This window comes from Notothenia rossii (assembly GCF_949606895.1).
Source record: "Notothenia rossii genome assembly, chromosome: 2".
NCBI classification, from domain to species: Eukaryota; Metazoa; Chordata; class Actinopteri; order Perciformes; family Nototheniidae; genus Notothenia; species Notothenia rossii.
Genome location: NC_136904.1, coordinates 56252743 through 56269120, shown reverse-complemented (window position 1 = coordinate 56269120; position 16378 = coordinate 56252743). Strand labels below are relative to the sequence as shown.

Below are 16378 nucleotides of genomic sequence, written 5' to 3'. Positions count from 1 at the left end.
CCCTCATCACCGCTGCACCGTCATAGGCTTGGGCGATTAGTTTGCCCTGTTGTCCATCGGGGAGGATAGTGCCCAGCCTCTCCATCAGCACGGTGGCAACTGTGTCAGCATTCGCATTCTGACGAGGGATGAACTCAAAAAAACGCTCCTGGACGTTGTTATGCGGGTCAATGTAGCGTAGCACAAGCACTAACTGGCAGCGGGTGGAAATGTCAGTTGTCTCATCCGCCTGAATAGCTAAATAACTGGCATTTTTTTATTTCCTCCAGAATGTAGTTTTTACAAACTGATGACATGCAGTCCAAAAGTTCATTTTGCACCGTCTTTGAGGGTGCCTTTGAAAACGGTAGCCGTTTTAAGGTGCTCCTCCAATACCCTATCTAACGAGGCCACTAGATCAACTAAACCCCCGAAAAACGCCGGGGTTGTCGGATGTGTCAGTCTCGTCGTGGCCACGCAAAGCCAGGTCAAAGCCCCCACAAAATGTCACACAATCAATTATTTTAGACAAGACGTGCCTATTCTTGTCCACTTCTTCATTGTGCTTTTTCAAAGATATCTTGTACCCTTGATCTAGCTGCTGCTATGTTAGCTTTGCCTAGCATGTCTAGCTTGAAGGTACTTGTCATATGTAACTTCGTGCACTGGTGCTTTTTATTTTTTTCGGACAAATGCTTCATATCATTTACCCCTGTCACAGTCCACGGGCACATCGTATATGTCCCCGGCTGTTTGAAGAGCAAGCATTGGAAACAAAAGACAGCATTTACCTGTTTGCATCCAGCTAGCCATGCCTTTCTGGTGTACCAGCTACGTGAGAAGCCTCGTTGATACGTTTTGTCTTTTTCACGAGCTTGCTGCGATATATACAAATCGGGTTGGTCCGGTCCAAGGTCTTTTAAGCAACAGTTTAGCTCCCAAACTTCTCCTTTCGAAAGGATTGGAGATTAGCTCTTGAACGGAATTGGGCGGGGTCTGAGGTCCGGAGACTCCACCTGCACACAAAGCCATCCTCATCAACTACTGCATCACCCGGATACAAGTCACTGTCCAAACTACTCACAGACTGGACCATGCGCTGACATTGGCGCCCGGTGATAATCAGATTTGACGATGCTGATGGGCTGAAATTATGTTTCGGCATCATAGTTTACAGATAGCAACAATCAGCTGCTAGTGGCTGCGGCTGCACTAATTGAGGGCTCCTTTCTTACCGCCCAGACGAGAGGGTAATGACATATGGGCAAGGCCAGGCAGGAAACATGTGACTTATCAGTAACTTTAGACATCGTCGTAACACAATTTTAAACAAGATTTTATTGTAGATTATACATTTTACTGATACCAATTATATAATATTTACCTTGTTTATTATTATTGTTATATATATTTACATTCCCGCAGAAGGGATCGAGGTTGTAAACAGAACCGGTAAATGGTTTGAGATACGCTTTGCTGCACAGATTTCATCCACAGAGATAGACAGTCCAAACGATAATTCTAAATCTAAAGTGCGTCCTTTATCGTGTGTTGGGCCAGCCACTGACTGAATGAGACCGAAAGAGTCGAGGAGATTTAAAAAGTCCCTAACCAGAGGTTTGGACTCGCAGCACACATGGACATTAAAGTCTCCGCAGATCAAAACACGATCATATTTCACCATGATCCCGGACAGAAAGTCAGAAACGTCAGTTATGAAATCCTTATTGGACTTTGGTGGATGATACACGACTGCGCAGAGCACAGGCGAGGCCAGGTTCAGTTAAAAAAGCTGCAACTTGAAGCTAGCATAGCTAGTTACAGGATGAAGCAATCGGAATTGGAGATTAGCTCTAAACACTGATGCTATGCCCCCACCACGGCCGGTGGTACGGGGGGAGCTGAAGAAAGTACAGTCAGGTGGAAGAAGTTCAAAAAATTGTACATACTCGCCAGCGTGGACCCAGGCCTCCGTCAGGATCATCAAATCCAGATAACGAGAGGTGAAGAAGTCGTTTAAAAGGAGCGTCTTGTTTGCTATTGACCTAGCGTTTAGCAAAGCCATGCAGAGTTTTCTTGCCGGAGGTGCCGTGCGTCTTAGCGGACGAAGATGTGCGTGTTGAACGCCGCACGGACCGGGAGCAGTCAGTCGGGCAGGAGGAGCTGCCAGCGGGCCCAGCAGAGGCCGCAGCTCCGGAAAGACAGGGCGAATCCATCGATCCCTCACATGGTGTGCAGCGGGAGGGCCATGACATCTGATGCGTGGATAGGTCCCAGAAGAAGCAGTCAGGTGTGCTTTTTGATGGACAAGCGCGCCACCACGCTTTCCCCATCGTCTAAAGCGCTTTCGGTGAGGCAGGATGCAGGGCTACCGGCGCAGGTAGGTGGGAATATCTGACAGTAGAGGGGGGGGGAGTCGATTTACGGTTGCCAGATGTAGGTTTGGGCAGCAGTATAAACTCCAGTCTTAGGTGGAGGAGAGCTTGGCGATCATAGACGAGCAGAGCAGAGACATTCTGACAAACATAAAACAAAAACAGGATAGCTAAGGGCAGAGAGCTGAGGGAGCGGCATGCCGACACAGGCGCCATCTTGAAAAAAAAAAATCATGGCCATAACCAATAACATTCCATTTCCAATATGAAAAAACACTTAAAGTAGTTTATTTATTTATTTTTGGTTCATTTATAGTGGAGTTTGTCTGTGCTCCTGAATCAGCCTCTCCTGTCTCCTTCCTCTCCCCCCTGCTCCTCTTTGAGGCAGAAGCAAAGACTAGTTTTAGCTCTCAACAAGTTTTAAAAGTGTATCTTACATTTTCACCTAGTTAACTTTTTTATTATTTATGCATATTTTACTAATCACTACCCCCTCAAATGGAAATATGTGTTTACATAAATGGTGACCAAACTGTTTGAGACCCACTGAGAACTTAGACTAAGTTAACTATCTAAACACTTAGAGTCCTTTACCTCACCTGAGCTGAGGTTATCCCGAGCTTGAATAACACACAGAGACCAATCAAGGGCTTTGATTTATGATCTGTATGACAGTGGCCATGTCGGCAGGCCACATCATGTAGACAGTCAGGCGTTGGCCCCACGAGGACGCATACGGTAAAACGCAAACTCAATCGCAAAAAAGGCCTCCCTCCACACGCAATAGACACCGGAAAGTTTCTGTTCACACGAGACGGCTCGGTTTAGCTCCAACCGCTGGAAAAGCTACAGTACATATGCCGAGCCTGTACGTGGCGCTGTAACTTCCTCCACCAAAAGCAGCGAGTATGCTGCCGCCACAAAATACACCAAAAGCAGTGAAGAAGACCCCTTGCCATGGTTGCCCTTCTGTTTATTCTCCGCGGTGGACGGCGTGTGCTCCTGCTGTAAATCTCTCCGGTAGCCCACCAGCAGATGAAAAACACCCACCTCTCCGCCTCTTCCAAGGGACGAGGGAACCGTGCGGCAGAGTTTCCGTTAACATTTTTTTCCGCCGGTCAACTTTTGGGGCAGAATCTCTGCTCCGCGCCGTTCTTATATGAGCGGGTTCTCAAAAGAAGGAAAAATTCAAAGCAGCCAGGATAAGGGTTAAACAATAATCTGCTTTAATGGTGCAAACATACAAATACATCACCGAATCACGAAGCACTCTGCAGAGTAGTCCGAGCTCAGGTTCTACCACCGTGTGAGACACGTCTCAGGAACGGCCAGTCAGAAACAAGAGCGCCGATCTTCAAAATGATCACAACATTTATACACAGAGTTCCCTTCTGAGCGAGCTAAACAGTGAGTTGGCAGTGTTCCATTGGTCGGTTTCCCTTCTGGGCGGGATCCCAGGTAGTAAGTCAGTTTGTTGATTCCATCTGTTGCTTCTGTGTGCGTGTGTGTGTGTTTCTGTCCCTCTGCCCTCAGGCAGATCCCCCAATCAATGATTTGGAGTCATGACAGAGGACTCTTTCACAGGACACATACTCATTCCCACTAAACATCTTTAACACACACAAACATCGTATCATGTATCTTATCACACAACAGTCACCTGTTTTTCTTTATGAAAGCCATATTTGTAAATATCCAAATGCCATCGTCCCATGACAGTCACCGAATCACCCAACATAAGTTAAATGTTCTTGTGGCTTAATGGCTTCCCTGAACTTCCCTTCACCCCAAAGTCAGCTTACTAGGAATGAATACATTTAATTGATAAGCTCAAAAGGACGTTTATCTTGTTTACTGCTGGGTGACCCAAGTCTCATGGCCTGCAGGATGTGTAGGAGATAAACATTAATTCTACAAGACTTTAACTGCCTTATATCTGAAAATGTATCTGGGAATTCCCCTGTTGATTGCAAGGACTATTGATAATTAACAGAGACCCTGGGGGCCTCTTCTTGGTATCTGCTAGGCAGAAGTCACTCTGCAGAAATCACAAGTTTAACACACATTCTATATAAGGTGAAATTAAAATGAATATACCAGATTGAACTTTCCTGCCATAACACGTTACTTTAATCCTTCAAATAATTCAAATAATACTTCAATTCCCCCTTTTGGTCTGACCCCACGAGACCAACTCACATAAGACATTTGAAACACAACTACTGTCATTCTTTGCTACTGTGTCTGTCCCCCTTCATTAAACCTTTGGGAACAGAACACAACTTTCAATGTCAGTGAAGGAACTATTAGAGTGAGAGCCTGAGTGCCAGAAAGCAGCATCCTTGCGTGTTGTTGAATCCTCAGGGCCCCCCTCCCCCTCAAAGGAATACGCCAACAAGGGCAGCTGATAGGGAGGGGGAGATGCGGCCTTTCCTTCAAAGGTGGAACTGATGAATCTGATCAGAGAGAAGTAGACTCCTCTGCTGCCTCGAGGAGTCCCCCAGCCCGCTGACGCCAGCTTCCGAGTCGTCTGCTGTAGGGATGTCCTCGTTGACGATAGCCAGGTCCGTCCTGATGTCGTCCATGGTCCTAGCTGGTGATTTCCTCGCCGCACACTGGCTCCAGTAGTACCAGATGTCCCCCTTTGCTCCTCGGCGGACGGCATGAGATGTCCTCTGGGTCACTCTGTAGAGGCCGGAGAACCTGGGGTTGAGTCACGTAGGCCTGACGACCTTCAGCCAGACGAACTCCGCTGTGTCGGCCTCCTGCTCCTCGGGTCCCCCTTTTGGCGTCAGCAACCTGTGTGGAGAAATCTGATACCCACCCCTCAAGTCTACGCTCAGGGCTTCTGGGCCCTCAGGTGTTTGACCCACCACTGGTAGGCCGCTTCAGAATTCTAATACTTGGCCTGTGTCAACAAAATAAACCCCAACATCTTCAGGTGAACTAAATAACAAATCTCAATAGCTCTGAATTTCTGACAAGCATCTGTGTTATTTTTAAATGAAATCCTTGAGATCCTATTTAAAATCTAAATATAATATGAACTGCTAATGTCTCTGGTAATGGAACACACTAATGTTATGGATTAAAAACAACTAAAATCATGATACTGACAAAGTGAATCATTTCCAGGCGAGACTGCTTCTACCTGTCACTGCTTAGATATTATCAAGCTGAAAAAATGAATACAGAAATCCAACATACTGTCATCAAATGTCTTTCTATTATGAATTTAAATTAAATGTACATCCCAATAATGATCTAAACCAAAAAGTCTATGGCTTTTACTTCTTTACCAGGCTAGTTACAAGATGTTGTCTAAATTAAATTCTATCTCATTACATTACTATGTTTTAACTTAGCTGTAATATGTTCTTTCTACATTTCAAACCTCAGTTACTTTAATACCTGTTGAAATATTACAAAATTGTTTTCATTATCACAGTTCACCTTCTCATTCTCATTCTGGAATTACCTCTCTCAGTAGCCGCTTGGCCACTGATTCTGCATCTGTGTTACCTGTTATAACTCAATCAATATTAGAAACATGTCAACATTAATCAAACGGTATCTTATCCCCAGATATGGAGCAGGTTAAATCTAAAACTGTCAATCAATGGTCAGATTGAACATCTGAGTTGGGGCGGCAGGTTTCTTCCAGTCCCTAAATGAAAAAATCCCACACTCCCCCTTTTTACACATGTACACATGTGTAACAAAATCCTGTATGGGAAGAAAACCTTCAGGTAACCAGTGGTTATAAGAAAATACCAAACATTATTCACAAAAGTACATCCATCATTTTTCACAGTAAACACTCCAGGGAAAATAAGTGTTCATTTCCAGCTGGCAGTCCTAAAAGAAACAGAATCTTTAGATTTTAGTTTGAGTTTTACATTTGCAAACCGCCAACTCCTGTGGGAATTAGAAACGGGTCACATGTGGTTTCGCCCTTTTGCAGAATTTTTAGGAAACCTATGTTTCCCTTGGAGCTCCAAAATAATGTTAGTCCAAAGACATGCTCGGTTAGTTATTGTTTTAGAATCATGCAGTTGCACTGATCACTTGCAGAAATACATTCACACTCACTCTGTCAGGTTGTAAAGTCAAGTTTGGTCAGCCCCAGAGTCTGTCATTGATAGTGCTTTTCTCAAGTTACACTGTCAGTTAGAGTCAAAGGTCATTTGGTCTCTGTCTTTTTGGCCATGTGTCGTGCTCTGCAGAGACTTTAATATTCTACTAGCTGGAGTTGTACTAGTGACATCATTGTGTTGATGTCAACCAATGCAACAAAGTTTTTCTCGTGTTCGCAGCACCATTTTCTTCAGATGTTTAACAAACAAATTATCAATACACTTTATTAATATACCGCCCCTAGGAAACAATACCTGACAAATGTTCATGCAAGGCATTCTTAAGTGAACCTGCAGAAAACGGCCTTTTTAATTAATATTCCAAATTAATCAATAATAATAATAATCCATTTTATCAATTTGTTTACCCTTAGACGTGAACATACCTCATAATGTTACATCAGGATGTTAAACTAAGCTTTGGCCAAATCAATCATTATTACTGTTTCAGATCTAACTGGAGGTTGAACAAACAAAACTTTTTTTTTTTTACATCATGCAAACCACTAACATATTTTCCAATGTCAGCATCAGCCTTGTTACTCTAAAATTACATCCTAAATAGGAATATTAGAAATGAAACAAATATTTAATCTTCAGAAATGTTCTTAACAAATGGAGAGTAATGGCATCTCTCTATCTAGTGAATAGCCAACATATTTAAAAAATGTCAGATATACAAAAATAAGCCTAAATACTCTTTTACTATCAAAGTCTAAAGCTAGACCTAAGCTGAATAGTTTTGGTAATGGACCATTTTAATCCAAAAACAAAACAAAACTGGACTTGTGTTTTTGTTATGTGTTCTTCAAAATACATTAGGAAATACCTTGTGAAGTATTCACAATATAACTAATCCTCTCTAGGATATGAAATCCATTCATCTTTAACCAGGTACTATTTCCCTATTTATTTTTAGTTCATGATAATAATGGTATAACGTCCACACGTTTACCAATAGCTAGTCACTATGTCAAGATTATCATGTGTGACATAATAATCAGATGTCTTGTTTGCCAAACAAGGATATTAAACTTTATTCTTCTCAGCATTCCAGACCATCATTAAACAATAAGCCTCCTTTCCCAAACGCTTAAGCATATCGTTCTACACCACCTTCTGGTAAACTCTTGCACAGTTATGCTGTAAAATCATTGCATCATTTCTTCAGAGTCTGAACAGACTGAGACCATCCTGTCTCTTGATCTTGTCATATTGAGAACAGTCAATGATTCATTGTCCTCTTCAGCTGTAGTCAGTGGCAGGGTCCCCCAAAAGCTAGAACCGGCCCTGGTCAGTGGGCTCCAAGGAAACTCTCTCTGGCATTGGGATGTCCTGAGGGGGAAGGGACCTCTGGATAAATGTGATACAATCAGCAGACAAACGTTGTCCTCTGTACAGCAGAAATCCCCCAAAACTGCAGTACCTCTTCACACCACTGTTGCCTTGATAACGAGGAACAAGCAAACTGTCAAAACCTCCTCAGAGATGCGTTCTTTGCACACTTCTTCTGTTTCTGTAATGAGCAACTTTTCACCAACACACTGATTCAGAGTACAACCCAAAGGTGGCGCACAACTATCCAATGCTGCTGTAATCACAGCAAATCAGCTACTGAGAAAAACTCAATGTAAATCTCTCCCCCAGCGGGTTACAAAATAAAACAGCTGAGTGTCTATATGGTCAGGAATGCTGAAACATGTGAATGTTAAACCCATTAATGGTAACAGTCTTCCTATTCTTCATTACTTCAGTTCTCAGTTAATAGGCAAAACAAAAAACTTTTCTTAACCACTATCGATTCATCTTTTATCTTCTTGCTTATTCTATTCTTTTCAAATTGTTTATCTAAGTTTTGTGTTACAAGCTTGGTTAGATTTGTAACAGAATACAAAACTAACTGTATCCAGCGCTATATATTTAAAACAAGTAATCTGACTACAGTTAATGAATATATTTTTGGAACACTTAAAGGAATTATTACAAAATGTAATCTTCATTATTACTAAAGCTGAAACCTAAATAAATCATCACGGAACATTTTTCTGTCCTTATTAATTAATTGTTTTAATAAAAACTAAAAACATTGTGAAAACTCCCATTTTTGAGAACATCTCTCAACACTTTTATTCCATCTAAGCACGAATGTTTATGACAATCTCGTCCTATTAATCCCAAACGGTCTTTAATGGTATCAATTGTGAACTTTCTTAATTCTAATTATAAATGCAACGTATGTTCTCTTTAGAACAAAGACAGGATAGTTGCAGCTGAAACTGGTTAATATTAATTTTCTGTTAACCTAGATAAGCCTGTTGTTCTCATATCTAGTAAATATATTTGTATCTTATGTTACTCATAAAACAATATGACATTTTCCAGAATAGTAGTAACTCTATATAACCTGTACTCTCTCTACTCTTTCAAACCGTCTCATTTCTCCTGTCTTTCTGTCTCACTGCGCCCTGCAGCTGCCTCCGCTCCAGCCCCTCACAAATCACCCCTTTGTGAAACTGTGTGAGATGGCTGGAGCAAAACCTCGTGCAGGACCTCTGTCATGCTTAAACATTAACAGATTCCCTCTGACTGACAAATTTACAAAAATCTTCTTTTTACTGTCTACTCCTTCTTCATAAACTAAAAAAACACCATTGTGGTGAATCGTTTACGTTTTCCGTTTCCCATCTACTTTAAACAACCATCAACTGAGAGTAACTGTATATGATAACAACTCCTAAATAACCTCACAATATATATTTCTTCCAATGAGTTCGTTATTTCATGTCTAACAAATTCTCCTCTTTCCATGTCGTATTCTAGATGGAAAAATCCACCTATCATATTTAATTTGAATAAAACCTTAACTTTAATGTACTTCATATACTCAGTAAATCTCTTTTTACTTTCCCCTAAGGTTACTGTATGTAATATAATTTTCCTTGAAGTATAATTAAGTACAATCCTTAGTTAATGACAAATACCATGAAATTCACAACGCAATGCAACGGTATCAATCAGTTCTCAAAGACTATGTTTAAATAGCAGCAAATCATTGTTTCTTATTTATTTCAATATATCTACCACTTCAAATCACACCTTGATCTGTTCATTTTCTATGTATTTCACTCCAACTTCAGATCACTAGAGAAAAAAGCAAGCAGACACACTCCGGGCTGCTGCTGCTGCTGCTCTCGAGAGGAAAAAGGGGGGCTTCCTTCAACAATTAACACTTCTGCTATCCTTTTATTCAATTTTTCTGCTTGAACCCACTGTTCTCGTAAGCTCTTAACTCACGCTCCTCTCGTTCAAATTCTCCCTTCATTATGACTTCGTATCTATTCATCTGACTTACTGTCTTTGTTACCAGTAAATATTCACAGACTTCGTATCTATTGATCTGACTTCCTGTCTTTGTTACCAGTAAATATTCACAGACTTCGTATCTATTGATCTGAATTACTGTCTTTGTTACCAGTAAATATTCACAGAAAAAATACCCCGTACAGTCTATTCAGCTTTTATTGTCCGATGTTTATTCCAACAAGTTTAGCGAGCCTCTCAGCGCGCTTCAACACCGTCTTTCAACGATGTGACGCTGACATGGAGTCGTAACCCAGGCTTACAGAACTCTTTATCGTGACGTTTGGCTTTATCAATCAATCAATCAATCAATGTTTATTTGTATAGCCCAATATCAGAAATGTTACATTTGTCTCAGTGGACTTCACAGTTTGTACAGAATATCAGTATGACAATACGACACCCTCTGTCCTTAGACCCTCACATCGTACAAGGAAAAACTTCCAGAGAAAACCAACAGTTTAAATGGAAAAATGGGAGAAACCTCAGGGAGAGCAACAGAGGAGGGATCCCTCTCCCAGGACGGACAGACGTGCAATAGATGCCGTGTGTAAATTGAAAAGATAATACATTTGCAACATAGGTAGTCCAAATGTTTGGAAATGCATGTGTGTATAATAGGAAGATGAATCCATGAGTATATCCATCCAGGACTTATGATCCAGGACCACAGCCACGACTCAAGATCCAGGACTCGCAATCCATGACACAGGACCGCAGGATCATCCATGACTCCGGATCCCGGCGTATATAGACACCAAAAAGAAAGACATTTGGGGAAGCTGGGTTAATCGGAACATGAGAGTACACAGGTATAGACAGAGAGAAGGAAGAAGTAAGATGTCCCCCGACAAACTAAGCCTATATCAGCAAAACTAGGGGCTGAATCTAATCAGCCCTAACTATAAGCTTTATCAAAAAGGAAGGTCTTAAGCGGCTTTATAGATTCAACCCCCACAGAACAAAGGATTAATGAGGTCCTGTCACTTCAAAATTGTTTTTTGTTGCATTACTCTCCTTTGGATTTACTTATAACTCAACTTCGATTCCTATGAACCTAAGAATTATTATTCAGATTTGTTCCGGATGCCGTCTGAAAACGGGCACTGAACATCCCCCAACGAGTCTTCAGCCGTCTCCTTTCTGAAAAAAGTACGGGGCCTTTCACCTTCGTCTTACATACCTCGTTGATTCACTTTTATGTTATATAACTTTCCTACCTATCTAAAATATGTATTTGTATATTCCACCACAACAACTATGACACCGGAATATGTCTCTGACAACTCTAAAATTTTTAGTTTAGCCAATTACAGACCTTCGATAGAAACAGGCTTGTCTGCTCACCTTTCAATTGTAGGATCCTCGTTTTAGTTGTCAGAGATTATTCTAGGCCTCTTCTCCGGACGATTCGTCCGCTGGCTGCTGATTTTCCTCTCAAAAACCCTACTCATGACGTCACCACGTCGGGGAAACACCATTTGTTGGGGCAGAATCTCTGCTCCGCGCCGTTATTATATGAGCGGGTTCTCAAAAGAAGGAAAAATTCAAAGCAGCCAGGATAAGGGTTAAACAATAATCTGCTTTAATGGTGCAAACATACAAATACATCACCGAATCACGAAGCACTCTGCAGAGTAGTCCGGGCTCAGGTTCTACCACCGTGTGAGACACGTCTCAGGAACGACCAGTCAGAAACAAGAGCGCTGATCTTCAAAATGATCACAACATTTATACACAGAGTTCCCTTCTGAGCGAGCTAGACAGTGAGTTGGCAGTGTTCCATTGGTCGGTTTCCCTTCTGGGCGGGATCCCAGGTAGTAAGTCAGTTTGTTGATTCCATCTGTTGCTTCTGTGCGCGCGTGTGTGTGTTTCTGTCCCTCTGCCCTCAGGCAGATCCCCCAATCAATGATTTGGAGTCATGACAGAGGACTCTTTGACAGGACACATACTCATTCCCCCTAAACATCTTCAACACACACAAACATCGTATCATGTATCTTATCACACAACAGTCACCTGTTTTTCTTTATGAAAGCCATATTTGTAAATATCCAAACGCCATCGTCCCATGACAGTCACCGAATCACCCAACATAAGTTAATTGTTCTTGTGGCTTAATGGCTTCCCTGAACTTCCCTTCACCCCAAAGTCAGCTTACTAGGAATTAATACATTTAATTGATAAGCTCAAAAGGACGTTTATCTTGTTTACTGCTGGGTGACCCAAGTCTCAAGGCCTGCAGGATGTGTAGGAGATAAACATTAATTCTACAAGACTTTAACTGCCTTATATCTGAAAATGTATCCGGGAATTCCCCTGTTGATTGCAAGGACTATTGATAATTAACAGAGACCCTGGGGGCCTCTTCTTGGTATCTGCTAGGCAGAAGTCACTCAATGCAGAAATCACAAGTTTAACACACATTCTATATAAGGTGACATTAAAATGAATATACCAGATTGAACTTTCCTGCCATAACACGTTACTTTAATCCTTCAAATAATTCAAATAATACTCCACAACATGTCCGTTAAAGTTTAAATCTTCCGTACAAAATTAGAAAAGTGCCAGTCAGAGGTCTTCTTTGTTATGTATTAATTTATAACAAATTGATAACAACTCTGTATAATAATATAAGAATAATAAACGGAGCTTCTTTTCCTCCCCCTCTTCTGACAGCCCAGCAGCTGATCTCTGAGCAGGAGACGTGGGGAGAGGTAGACGAGGGGGGGGAGGGGAGGCGGGGCTATTTCATCGTTATCAGAAAATGATCGTATAGAGCCGATTACACAGAGCCATGGTCGGCGCCAGGATTTTTTTGCTGCAGTAGCTTAGCAGTTGCTATATGACAGCACGGCGTTGCTAGTTAATTTTTCTAAATAAATAAACAAACAATACCAGTGGGCCAAGCACGAGCCTGTTCATATTGTAGCGTTCACCGCTATTCAAGATCACAGATCACTCTAGCCTTCAATGTCGAAAACGTTCTCTTTATTTACAGAACCAATCAATAGAATAACACTTTTCCCCACACTCGAACACAACTCCTAGCGTCTCGTACTCCCTGCCTGCACACACCGGAAAAGGCACACACACCTGGAAGGTGTAACTCCCACAAACAACATTGCCTATATAACTTAACTTTACAATGTAATAAATGTACTAAACTGTGCACATCTGATAACAAACACACACACACACACACACACACACACACACACACACGGAGGGGGGCAGAGCCACTCACCAATGGGTCACATCTGTTACAGCAGGACAATGCGTCTGTTGTTGTGGTTCAAAGCAAACGTGTCTATTACCTACTGCACATCCAGGGCTCTTGCTCGTTCTGCATTGATGGACAGCAAAGCCAAATTGCTATTCCTCAAGTCCCCGCTGTTGCTCCTCATGTAGTTTTTCACACGCCGTAAACAAGAAAAGCTGCGTTCGCAGTTTGCAGACGTGACAGGCAGTGTGACCGATATACACAAAAGTCTGTGCAAATCTATAAATGCGTCCTTGTAAGGCCGGAGAAGGGAGAGAAATTTGTGCGTGGTTTTCACAGTTTGTCCCTGCTGCTGCTGCTTTTTTCGGTCAAGGAGCCGTCGAACTTGGTGCAGTTCTGCAGACAGGTTGTCCGTTTTTACCCCATAATACTGGGCCATAGGTGATAGGTGCTCCAGCTCAAGGAATGACTTGTGAGTTGGATTTAAGGCAGACGTGCCCTGCAGCAAGCCACAAGATTCAGACGAAAACCGCCTTTTCATTTAATTGACAAGTCTATCAATGACAGGGTAGTAGCAGTGCTTGCGGATGTCATCAGAGGAGGTGAGAGGTGGAAGTTTTCCTGTTGGAGCATCAACTACAACTCCTGTAGGTGGCATGCAGGCTAAGTCTGGCGTCGCTCTTGTCTCAACTTGACGGGGATGCCAGTCTTGGTGGAGAGGGCGTGTGCTTTGTCCAAAATTTCCTCCCATGATTTTTCATTTTCTCTTTTCGGAGAGGGATGTAATTACCGACTCAACAAGATCCGTAGCAGAGGCCAGTTGCAGATCTGGGGACTGTAAATGGTCGGACAAGAATTTGGTGGCTCGAAACATATCCTCAAATAGAGCGAGTTGCACAGCAAACTGACCGTCTATCAGTGCCTTCACTGCTCTGGCTTCTGTATTCCCGCGAGCGTTTGACTGCGTGATGACCTCATCGAGTGTGGCACAGATAGCTGGCAGGGCTTTCTGAATGGCCCACAGTGCTGAATACTGACAAGCCCATCTAGTGTCTGACAGCTTTTTTAGTTCAACTGGCTTTTTTCTTTTGGTTCAAGTTCCTTTTGTTTTGTATGGAAAATGTTGTGCACAACAGAGCCAGAAAAGAAATTATACAGCATCTGCACAACTTCAAAAAAATCCCCTGCTGGTCTTACATTCTTGACACAGTCAACTAAAACTAAATTTAGCCGGAGGGCATGGCAATGTACAAAAGGGCCTGTGGCACCTCCTTCTGAAATCTCTCCTGCACACCGTTATTACACCCCGACATGACAGCGGCACCGTCTTAGCATTGGCCAATGCACATGTTGTGATCAATGTTGCATTTACTGAGCGTCTGTTTGATCGTTGTCAAAAGTGAATCTGCGTTTAGTCCATCAGCTGGGGTGAAGTGAAGGAACTCCTCCTTTATGCCATCGTCATGTATATACCGCACTGCCACAGACACCTGCTCCTTTTTACTCACGTCTTTGCTCTCATCCACCATCAGTGCAAACACTCCAGCTTCCTGTACTTCCCCACTGATTTGATCCCTGACCATATTTGATATCAGCTCAATTAGCTCATCTTGTATGTCGTGGTGTGTGTACTTTGCATTTCTTGGATTGTCAGATTTTTTTTTTCTCCACAGTTTTGTCAAACTTGCCAATCAGGTCTAAAGGTTCGATGAAGTTCCCCCTGTTGGCTGCTTCACTCTCCCTATTCCCCCATAGTGCAATGGTTTGACACGCAGTGTAACGCAATGCTTCCACAACTGCCCGCATATATTCCCTGTTTTCACATACAGTTTTTGAATGTCCCTCGCTGAGTGCGTTGCTGATTTTTGAGCCACTCTCTTTCCTTACTTTAAATTCAGACCATGCATCCATGGCACATTTATGTCCACTGCTCACATCATGTGTAAGGAATGACTGCGTATCTTTAACCCAGGTGCTAAATCCGTCATGGGTAAAGGCGGTTTCTTTATGGAACCGGCGTCCTTCGTGAGCAAAATGCCTGCAGGCAAAACAAAATACACCGTCCATAGTCACTGAGTACTCGAGCCAAGTGTATTGCTCGTACCATCGGCGATTGAATGACAGCATTTGCAGTCCGTACTTCTTGGTCGGGTATTTTCTAAGCATGGGACGTCTTGGTCCATCAGAGGTTGACTGGCTGATGTCAATTACGGTGTGGAGGGGTCGGGGAGCAGCGCTAGCTCCTCTGGTTCCACTGCAGCTCGCCGTAGCAGCTAGCTGTTCCTGCTGCTGCGGGGGCAGTGGGTCAGTTGGCGGGGCCGGGGGCACCTGTTCTTCGTGGTCCCAATCCTCCCGGTTATCATTAGTAATAGTAACATCGGGATCCTTGTGGATAGTAGGGTTGTCCGGCTGGACCGGCTCCGTTTGAGATCGCGGTCATTTTCGCTGGCTTGTTAGAAATGTTTCCATTTTCGATCTGTGTGTTCACTTCACATACTGAGAATTCGCGCTTTAACTTACAAAGACCCCAGAAAGATCTCGCGAGAATGTGTAAATATATATAGATACATTTTTTTCATTACAAAACAATGGGGTTGCTAAGCCGTTGCTAGGCCAATTCCTGGAGTTGCTATAGCAACTGCCAGCAACCCCCTGGCGCCACCCCTGCACAGAGCCATTTGCCCCCCCCAGAGCATTCAATTTGCAGATGTATCCACCTTGGGACCCGTTATTGTTTGCGGGGTCCGTTTCTATCGTTTTGTTACGGCCTTGTGTAAATGAAAGGGCTATACGCAAGAGAAACTATGCGGATACAACCCACTTCGTCCTCGTGGGGTCTTAGCCTAAGACACCCTGTGTGAGGCAGGCCACTTAACAGGCCAGGCCATCAGGAAACCCCCCGGTCCTCCCGCTTCCCGGAAATGCATCCGCGGAGGAACCGTGGAGGAACCATCAGTGTCTCCTCGGTTAGAGCTCCTCCAGAGAGCCTCCTCGATGCTCGGTCCTCGATGGGCATTTAGAGAAATGAGATCTCCTTCAACATGGCGTGCTGAAATCCATTTCCGGGTCACTACCGGAGGAGTCGAGGAGGGGAAATTAGAGTATTGAGAAACCTCTAAAGATTCCCTGGGGTAACTAGCCCCAAATGTTCATTAACCAAAAACAAAACACAACAGCTCAGTTTCAATTAAAAGCAGCGGCAAAAAGATAAGTCTTCAGTCTGGATTTAAAAGTAGTAAGAGTTGCAGTGGACCTGGAGGTTTTTTTTTTTTTGGTACCTGCCTGGCAGCGCCGCTGCTGAA

The 16378-nt window shown here is 43.0% G+C and overlaps 1 protein-coding gene across 3 annotated transcripts in view; it reads left to right on the top strand.

The window, feature by feature from the left end:
• The window catches only part of sympk (symplekin), a 40963-nt gene that overhangs the window by 8614 nt on the left and 15971 nt on the right, over positions 1 to 16378 (top strand). The gene's annotated exons all lie outside the window — the stretch shown is intronic.